Source organism: Bos indicus, chromosome 7 (genome assembly GCF_029378745.1).
Source record: "Bos indicus isolate NIAB-ARS_2022 breed Sahiwal x Tharparkar chromosome 7, NIAB-ARS_B.indTharparkar_mat_pri_1.0, whole genome shotgun sequence".
In the NCBI taxonomy this organism is placed as follows: Eukaryota; Metazoa; Chordata; class Mammalia; order Artiodactyla; family Bovidae; genus Bos; species Bos indicus.
The window spans coordinates 110,440,345-110,447,626 of NC_091766.1; the positions used below are offsets into that span (position 1 = coordinate 110,440,345).

The 7,282-nt window shown below is 40.9% G+C and overlaps 1 pseudogene; it reads left to right on the forward strand.

Annotated features, from left to right (window-relative positions):
• The first annotated feature begins 5,598 nt into the window (after window positions 1-5,598).
• On the forward strand, window positions 5,599-6,764 carry LOC139184009 (olfactory receptor 5M9-like; annotated as a pseudogene).
• Window positions 6,765-7,282: the final 518 nt, after the last annotated feature.

Genomic DNA, 7,282 nt, shown 5'->3' on the forward strand with positions numbered 1-7,282 from the left:
AATTCAGGATAGTTCTGTAAAGCACTTTAAAAAATGGATCTCATTCATACACTTGTTTATATATCTATCAATTTTTTTTATAGTTAAGCAATGGCACCCCACTCCAGTACTCTTGCCTGGAAAATCCCATGGAAGGAGGAGCCTGGAAGGCTGCAGTCCATGGGGTCGCTGAGGGTTGGACACGACTGAGCGACTTCACTTTCACTTTTCACTTTCATGCATTGGAGAAGGAAATGGCAACCCACTCCAGTATTCTTGCCTGGAGAATCCCAGGGAAGGGGGAGCCTGGTGGGCTGCCGTCTATGGGGTCGCACAGAGTCGGACACGACTGAAGCAACTTAGCAGCAGCAGCAGTCTAAAATGTATTTAACCTTGACTCTCTTCCTTGTTCTCTCCCTCTTTAACACATACACACACATACAGACACACTCACACACACAATGCTTTCTTGTTTTAAATTCCCTTTTTCTCGAGGGAGTGCAAGTTAAATTATAATAATCTGGTGCCAATGAGTTTGCCTTATGTAGCTTCTCCATAAAAGGTGAGAAGGAACTGAGGAGGAGTCTGGGATCCTTGGGCAGTGAAGAGGAAAACTTTGCCTGAGTATTATTCTGTCCATGATTTTTCAACAAAATTGAGGTAGTACAAATGGGAGTTTATGAACAATCTTGATTTCCATTCAGATTCTTTAATCTGCTAGCTATCTTTAATGTCTGAGCCACCAGAGAAGCACCAAGAATACTGGAGTGGATAGGCATTCCTTTTTCCAGAGGCTCTGCAGGACTCAGGGATCAAACTTGGGTCTCCTGCATTACAGGCAGACTCTTTTCAGTCTGAGCCACCAAGGAAGCCCCTACTATCCATATTTTGTGAGGAAATTGAACCTCAGAATTATTTTACACATTTTTTTTTGGTTGTTGTTTTTTATATTTTGCCCTTCAACACAGAGATAATACTGATCACAATCACAAATAGGTGATGAGATCTTGTGAACTGTTAATAGGTGAAAATTCACAGCCCATTTCAATTTTTTGACTGCTTCATCAGAGACAGGCGTTGTGCTAAGAATTTCCCAATGTTGTCTGCGATCCCCATACCTCACTGTGAGATAGCAGTTTCCTTTCTCTACAGATGAACTTTGAAACTGAGAATCCTTACTTTTCCAAAGACAGGCCGTTAATTATGGTGCAGAGTGAAGATTTTATTTCCGATCTAACTGACATCGAACTTGATGCTCTACTGACTCCAAAAAGAGCCTAAGTTCATTGGTAAATTGTTCTACTACAATCAACTTCTCCACTAATGACCTCTACTTGTACTCATTCTCCCTAGATCTTTCTATGTGATCTGTACTTTTGAGTCACCTGGGATCTCTTCAACAGCCATGAGATGCATAGGGTGTGCATTGGTGTGTTTGGCCTGAAAGATGATGCTTATTAGAACTAAAGCACAATAGAAAAGAAAGTGACTGAGCAACATTGTATAATGCAAACCAAGAATGCTTTCCTGAGGTGCAAGGTGCTTTCCTGAGGCAGATATTATACCATGTGAAGATGGGAGAGATTATACCCATGACATTAAGGATACTGGTCACTTAATGTTATCAGAAGACATTCTTCGGATTAACCCTCCTTAACTTCCCTTACTCCTGAGCTGTTTCTATAATTTTAATTACAATGTGTTTCATCATTATCTGGATAGTTCCTTGGGGAGATGCTGTCAATGTGTGCAGTGTTCAAGATTCTATTATAAATAGGAATTATCATAGTTTTCTTGTTGCTGCTGAAGGTAGGTCTGCAAATTTTATAGTCTTTGCAATAGAGATTAATGCAGTCATATCTTTAACTTTTAGCTCTTTTTTGAAGAAGAGACTAAGACCTTACTTGTGGACCTATTTGTTATCAGTGTTTTATTGTCTGGAATTATATACTTGGGAAATATTGCTATTTATATTAATAGTTGATATAAAAATTCATAAGAATATCTTGCTACCATAGGGACTTACAAGAATTTTTCTCTTTAGGTTTTGCCTTTTATGTCTTCTCTACAAAGACCAGTGATTTTCACATTGTGTTTTAAAATGTATCTGAATGGAATTGAAAGTATTGTGTCATTGGGAATGACTGTTATTCCCAGTTCAGTCACTAAGTTGTGTCCTACTCTTTGCCATCCCATGGACTGTAGCATGCCACGCTTGCCTGTCTTTCACTATATTGAAGAAGTAATTATACCTTTGCTGTATTGTGTGTGTGTGTGTGTGTGTGTAAAATTCCTGAAAAGGTAATGAAAGTGATATTTTAAATTTCTAATTTATACATTCTATATACTTAATTGCTTTAAAAGATGATGCACAGTTATCTAATAAAGTGGCTCTCTATGAGAAGTTACTTTGGTCATCTGGCCCTAGGACTATGGGATCACCTAACCTTGAGAGACATAGATAATGTTTGTCCAAGAACTCTGGTGTTCAGGCTCTATAGCCATGTCAAGCTCTTCTGGTTCACCAAGCATTGAATTATCAAAAGGATAACTTTTCCCCTTTTTTGGATGATCATCAAACTGCATTTTAAATGTAGAGAAATAGAATATTAGAAAAAGCTATCAAAGAGGCAGTAGTGATATAAAGTTATTGAGCATACCCCTAGAGTTCAGTTAATTGGTTTGCATTTCCATCTGGCCAATTTGCAGATGTCTGATCCAAGGAGAGCCTCTTAGTCTGTCAGTGCTTCAGTTTTCTCATTTTTCAGAAAGATATGCTAATTAGAACCTCTCTCATGGGACCTTTATTTATAAAAGATTGTGTAAGGAGTCAGCAAAAGGTAGCTATTATCTCACCTTAAAACTGAGACTGTTGCCACTAGAACAGGTTTTTAAATAGAGATTTTATTAGTTATGGACACAGTAATGCATTCTATGAAGCTGATCTGGAGATCAGGATGCTTAAAAATCATGTGTGAATATCCCTGAATGTCTACAGTATATAACAACTACTGTAGTCAGTTTGAAGTGTTCTAAAATGAATGAGACAAACTCTACTATCACAGAGCTAATGATTATGAAAAGTGGAAGAAAACCCACATATCACACAGGAAGAGAAATTGGAGAAGTAGTATTACTTTATGTTTCTTAGGTGCCTTGATGATTTTTTATATATTTTATACTTAGTTGCTGGTGTTGTTCAGTCACTAAGTCATATTTGGCTATTTGAGACTCCATGGACTACAGCATGCCAGGCTACTCTGTCCTTCACTATCTCCTAGAGTTTGCTCAGACTCATGTCTGAGTTGGTGATGTTATCTAACCATCTCATCCTCTTATAATTAGTTGTACCAATCATCCAAATCAAACTATGTTAATTAGGTAATTATGGGTTCACCAAGCAGAGGTAAGAGTTTTTATATATGAAAATTCTTGGTCTTAGCTCTATCTCCCAGTCAAAATCAGTAACTCTCATCTGGTTTAGTTTATCCACACTTAGAAGCCAGAAGATCTATGATCATGAAAATATAGGGTACAGGTGAACCCAGACCAGAACTGAAATATCAGCAACTATGTTATGTGCCCAAATCATTTTCTCTATGGTGTATTTAATTCCCATATGAATAATTTCAGGGGTAGGAAGAGCATTTACATAGATTAATCAACTTCCAAATTGTGAGTTGCTACTAGTTGGAAGGAGCCATGATACAATCATAGAGTTTATACACTTTTTAAAATAGTTCCTCTTCTAACTTTTTGTATTTTCATTTTCTTTTTCCTCAATATTTTTACATAACTGACTACTTGCCTGTAACTGAAAAATCACGTCCTCAAAGAGATCTTTGACCACTCTGTGTGCATTCTGCCTCTTCTTATTTCTGTGTTTATCAGCATGCTCCGTTTTCATCTCACAGTAGTTCCATTCCCTAAATTGTCTCATTTCTGTATTTTTCATTCACTCCTTTTCAAAAAGAATCAATTAGGATGCAAACCAAACTCTCGTGTAGCTTGTTCAATTTCATATTACAAAACTTAGACTACTTCTAGATATAATGTAATCAATAGTGAATATAATATAGCAAATATATTTGACATAACATTGGTTTTGATGTTTGTAAATGAATTATTATAAGCAATTATATCTACAGCCCATTTTATGTCATAATATTCCCTTTGAGCAATATTATTATGGGGATCTTAAATTCCTGAGATGATGTTAATCCTACAGATGCATCCCTAAGTACTCAGAGCAGTTTACTTCTCAGAAGACTTATCTGGGGAAGTGTATTAAACAGAGAAAACATTCCTTGTGGACATTTTAATTGCAGTGACATTGCATTTGAAAATAAATAATTATACATATAATGGATTGTTGCTGAAAAGCAGTAGAATCTGAAATAAGACAATAATTTTAAAAGCATGGCTCCTGAGTTTTATTTTATATGTATATATAATTTATTGATATAATTTTGATATGGTGATTGAACCACTTGCAGTTTACTTTTCTGAGATAACTGTTAAACTGATACAGTCTGTGTTGTTAAATACCACTTACCTCATCCTGCAAGCAGCAGTAATCAAGCAAGTGAAATATATAGCTAAATAAAATAAAACATGACTAGGGTTTTCATAAGTTGAAAGTTTTTTATATCATATGCTGGCATAGTGTAGAAAAGTATGTCAATGACTAGATTGTAAGACCAAGGTTTAAGACAATCATCCTGTAAAATTGCATAGATAAGAAGATATCTTCTGGACTTCCCTGGTGGCTCAGTGGATAAGAATATGCCTACCAATGTAGGGGACATAAGTTAAATCCCTGGTTGGAGGAAGATTTCACACGCCATGGAGCAACTAAGCCTGAGAGCCACAACTACTGAGCCTGCGCTCTAGAACCTGTGAGCCACGACCATTGAAGCCTGCTCACCTAGAGTCAGTGCTCCACAACAGGAGAAGCCACTGCAGTGAGAAGCCCACACACCCAACCAAGAGGAGCCAAGCACAGCCAAAAATAAACGAACAAATACATTTTTTAAAAAAAGGATATCTTCCAAGTCATAGGGAAATGAGTAAGTTAATATTACATGTGCATTTGTATTAATATAGACAATGAGAGGCAACCATCATACACAAAAATAGTATTCAATGGCATTTCAATGATTCACTCTTATTACTTCCCTGGTCAGCACAAAGTGGTTGTCTGACCTTATTGAATATTTACATTTATGAGTCTCAAGTCATTTCCTATAAGGCAATATGTTGAAATGGATTTGGTCATTCTCTGATGACTCTCAGTCTAGCTTTACTTCTGTTAGCACTCTATGATGTTAGCATCATTGAAATAATTTAGCAAAAATAAGTGTCTAATACTAGTAGTATATGAATGTAATTGTCCGTTTTAAAGTTAAGAAACTAATAAATATTGTAATAATTACCTATAAGTCCTATTAAAGGAAATAAGTGTGATTATATACTCATATTAAACTTTGTGCAAAGTCTATGTTGATTTTTATATTATTTGAAATAGAAAACTGATAAACATGACTCAAAATTTTTAAGAATAAAATAAATCCATTTGTTTCTTTTAATTTGTCCATAGGCACTGCAGACTGGGTCTAATTGAAGGCAACGCCAAATTTCACAGATGTGACAGAATTTGTTCTTCTGGGGTTGACCAATCATCATGAGCTTCAAGGTCTCTTTATTGTGGTGTTTCTAATAGTTTACATGATCAGTCTGATAGGGAACATTGGTATGATTATTTTGATCAGCATCAGCCTCCAGCTTCAGAGTTCCATGTACTTTTTCTTGAGTCATTTGTCTTTTGTGGATGTGTGGTTCTCTTCCAATGTCACTCTGAAGATGCTGGAAAACTTACTATCAGACAAAAACCATTTCCTACGTGGGATGTTTGGTGCAGTGTTACTTCTTCAGAGCCCTTGTCCACGTGAAAGTATATATCTTGGCTGTGGTGGCCTTTGATCACTACATGGCCATCTGCAGCCCTCTGCTTTATGGCAGTAAAATGTCCAGGACTGTCTGTGCTCGTCTCATCTCTGTGACATACATTTATGGGTTCTCTGTTAGCCTAATCTGCACACTGTGGATATATGGCCTGTACTTCTGTGGAAACTTTGAAATCAACCACTTCTATTGTGCTGACCCTTCTCTTATCAAGATTGCCTGTGGAGGGGTCCACATTAAAGAATGCACCATGATTGTTATTGCTGGGATTAATTTCACATATTCCCTCTCAGTGGTTCTCATTTCCTATACCCTCATCATAGCGGCCGTGCTGCACATGCGCTCTGCCGATGGCCTCGCCTCTCCTCCAACCGTGCGGCGCGGGATGGGAAGGTAGGGAGGGAAAGACGCCTGGAAGACGGCGCGCCCCCGGCGGGCGGTCGGCCCAGTGGCCTTTCCGGTGGTAGGGGATGAGGGGCCGCGCGAGAAGGTGGGGGCGGCGTGCAGAGTAGGGGTCGGGTGGGAAAGGCGGCTCTCCTCTGCCTTCCCACCCACCCCTCCGCGCCTCCATCCCCGGCCGGACGCCACCCTTGCCCCGCGCCCGGTCGCGTCGTCTCCGGTGTCCCTCTTCCGCCCGACTTCCCTGCCACGTTCCTTCGAGGTTGGGTCCGAGGGTCCGGGGCGGGGGAGGGGGTGCTCAGCGCGCCCCCACCCCACCCCACGCTCCTTTGCCCGTGGCGCCGGCCACGACTGCCTTCTCCCCGGCCGTGGACCTCACGGCGCGGATCCTCCGGTCGCGTCTCGCGGGCTGTGCGGCGTGACGGGTGGCGGCTCCCTGCGGCGGGGCCGCTTGCTTGCCCGTCGCCTCCTGCCGCTGGCCCTAGACTGGTCTGCTCTGGGCCTGCCGCGCGGTCGCCAGGCGCCTCCCCACGCCCTCCGAGCCTCGGGGCTTGCTCCCAACCCCCCTTCCCCACGCGTCCCGCGGCTGTCTTGTCTGGTTCTCTCGCCCCCTTACCTCTGTCGTGTCCCTTGCCCACTTGGCGCCATGCTTCCTGTCAGAGCCCCTTCCCTCTGCCCTTGGTGGTTGGGGGAGAAGGATGCCTGGGGCACGGGTAGGGGGCCCCGGTGGTTGAGGGGAGAGGTTGGGGGTGGGGGGTGTGGTCGTACGGGTGGAGCTTTTTTTTAAAATTAAAAATTTAATTAAAAATTTTTACATGTTCTATTTATTCAGTTCTAAAACACCACACTTATTGCACAGGGTCCCCATGGAAAGGCCCCCCTCTCTTAGCAGGACAGCCACAGATTCCACCGTGAAAGGGCAGCAAGGTGCCCTCCTCCC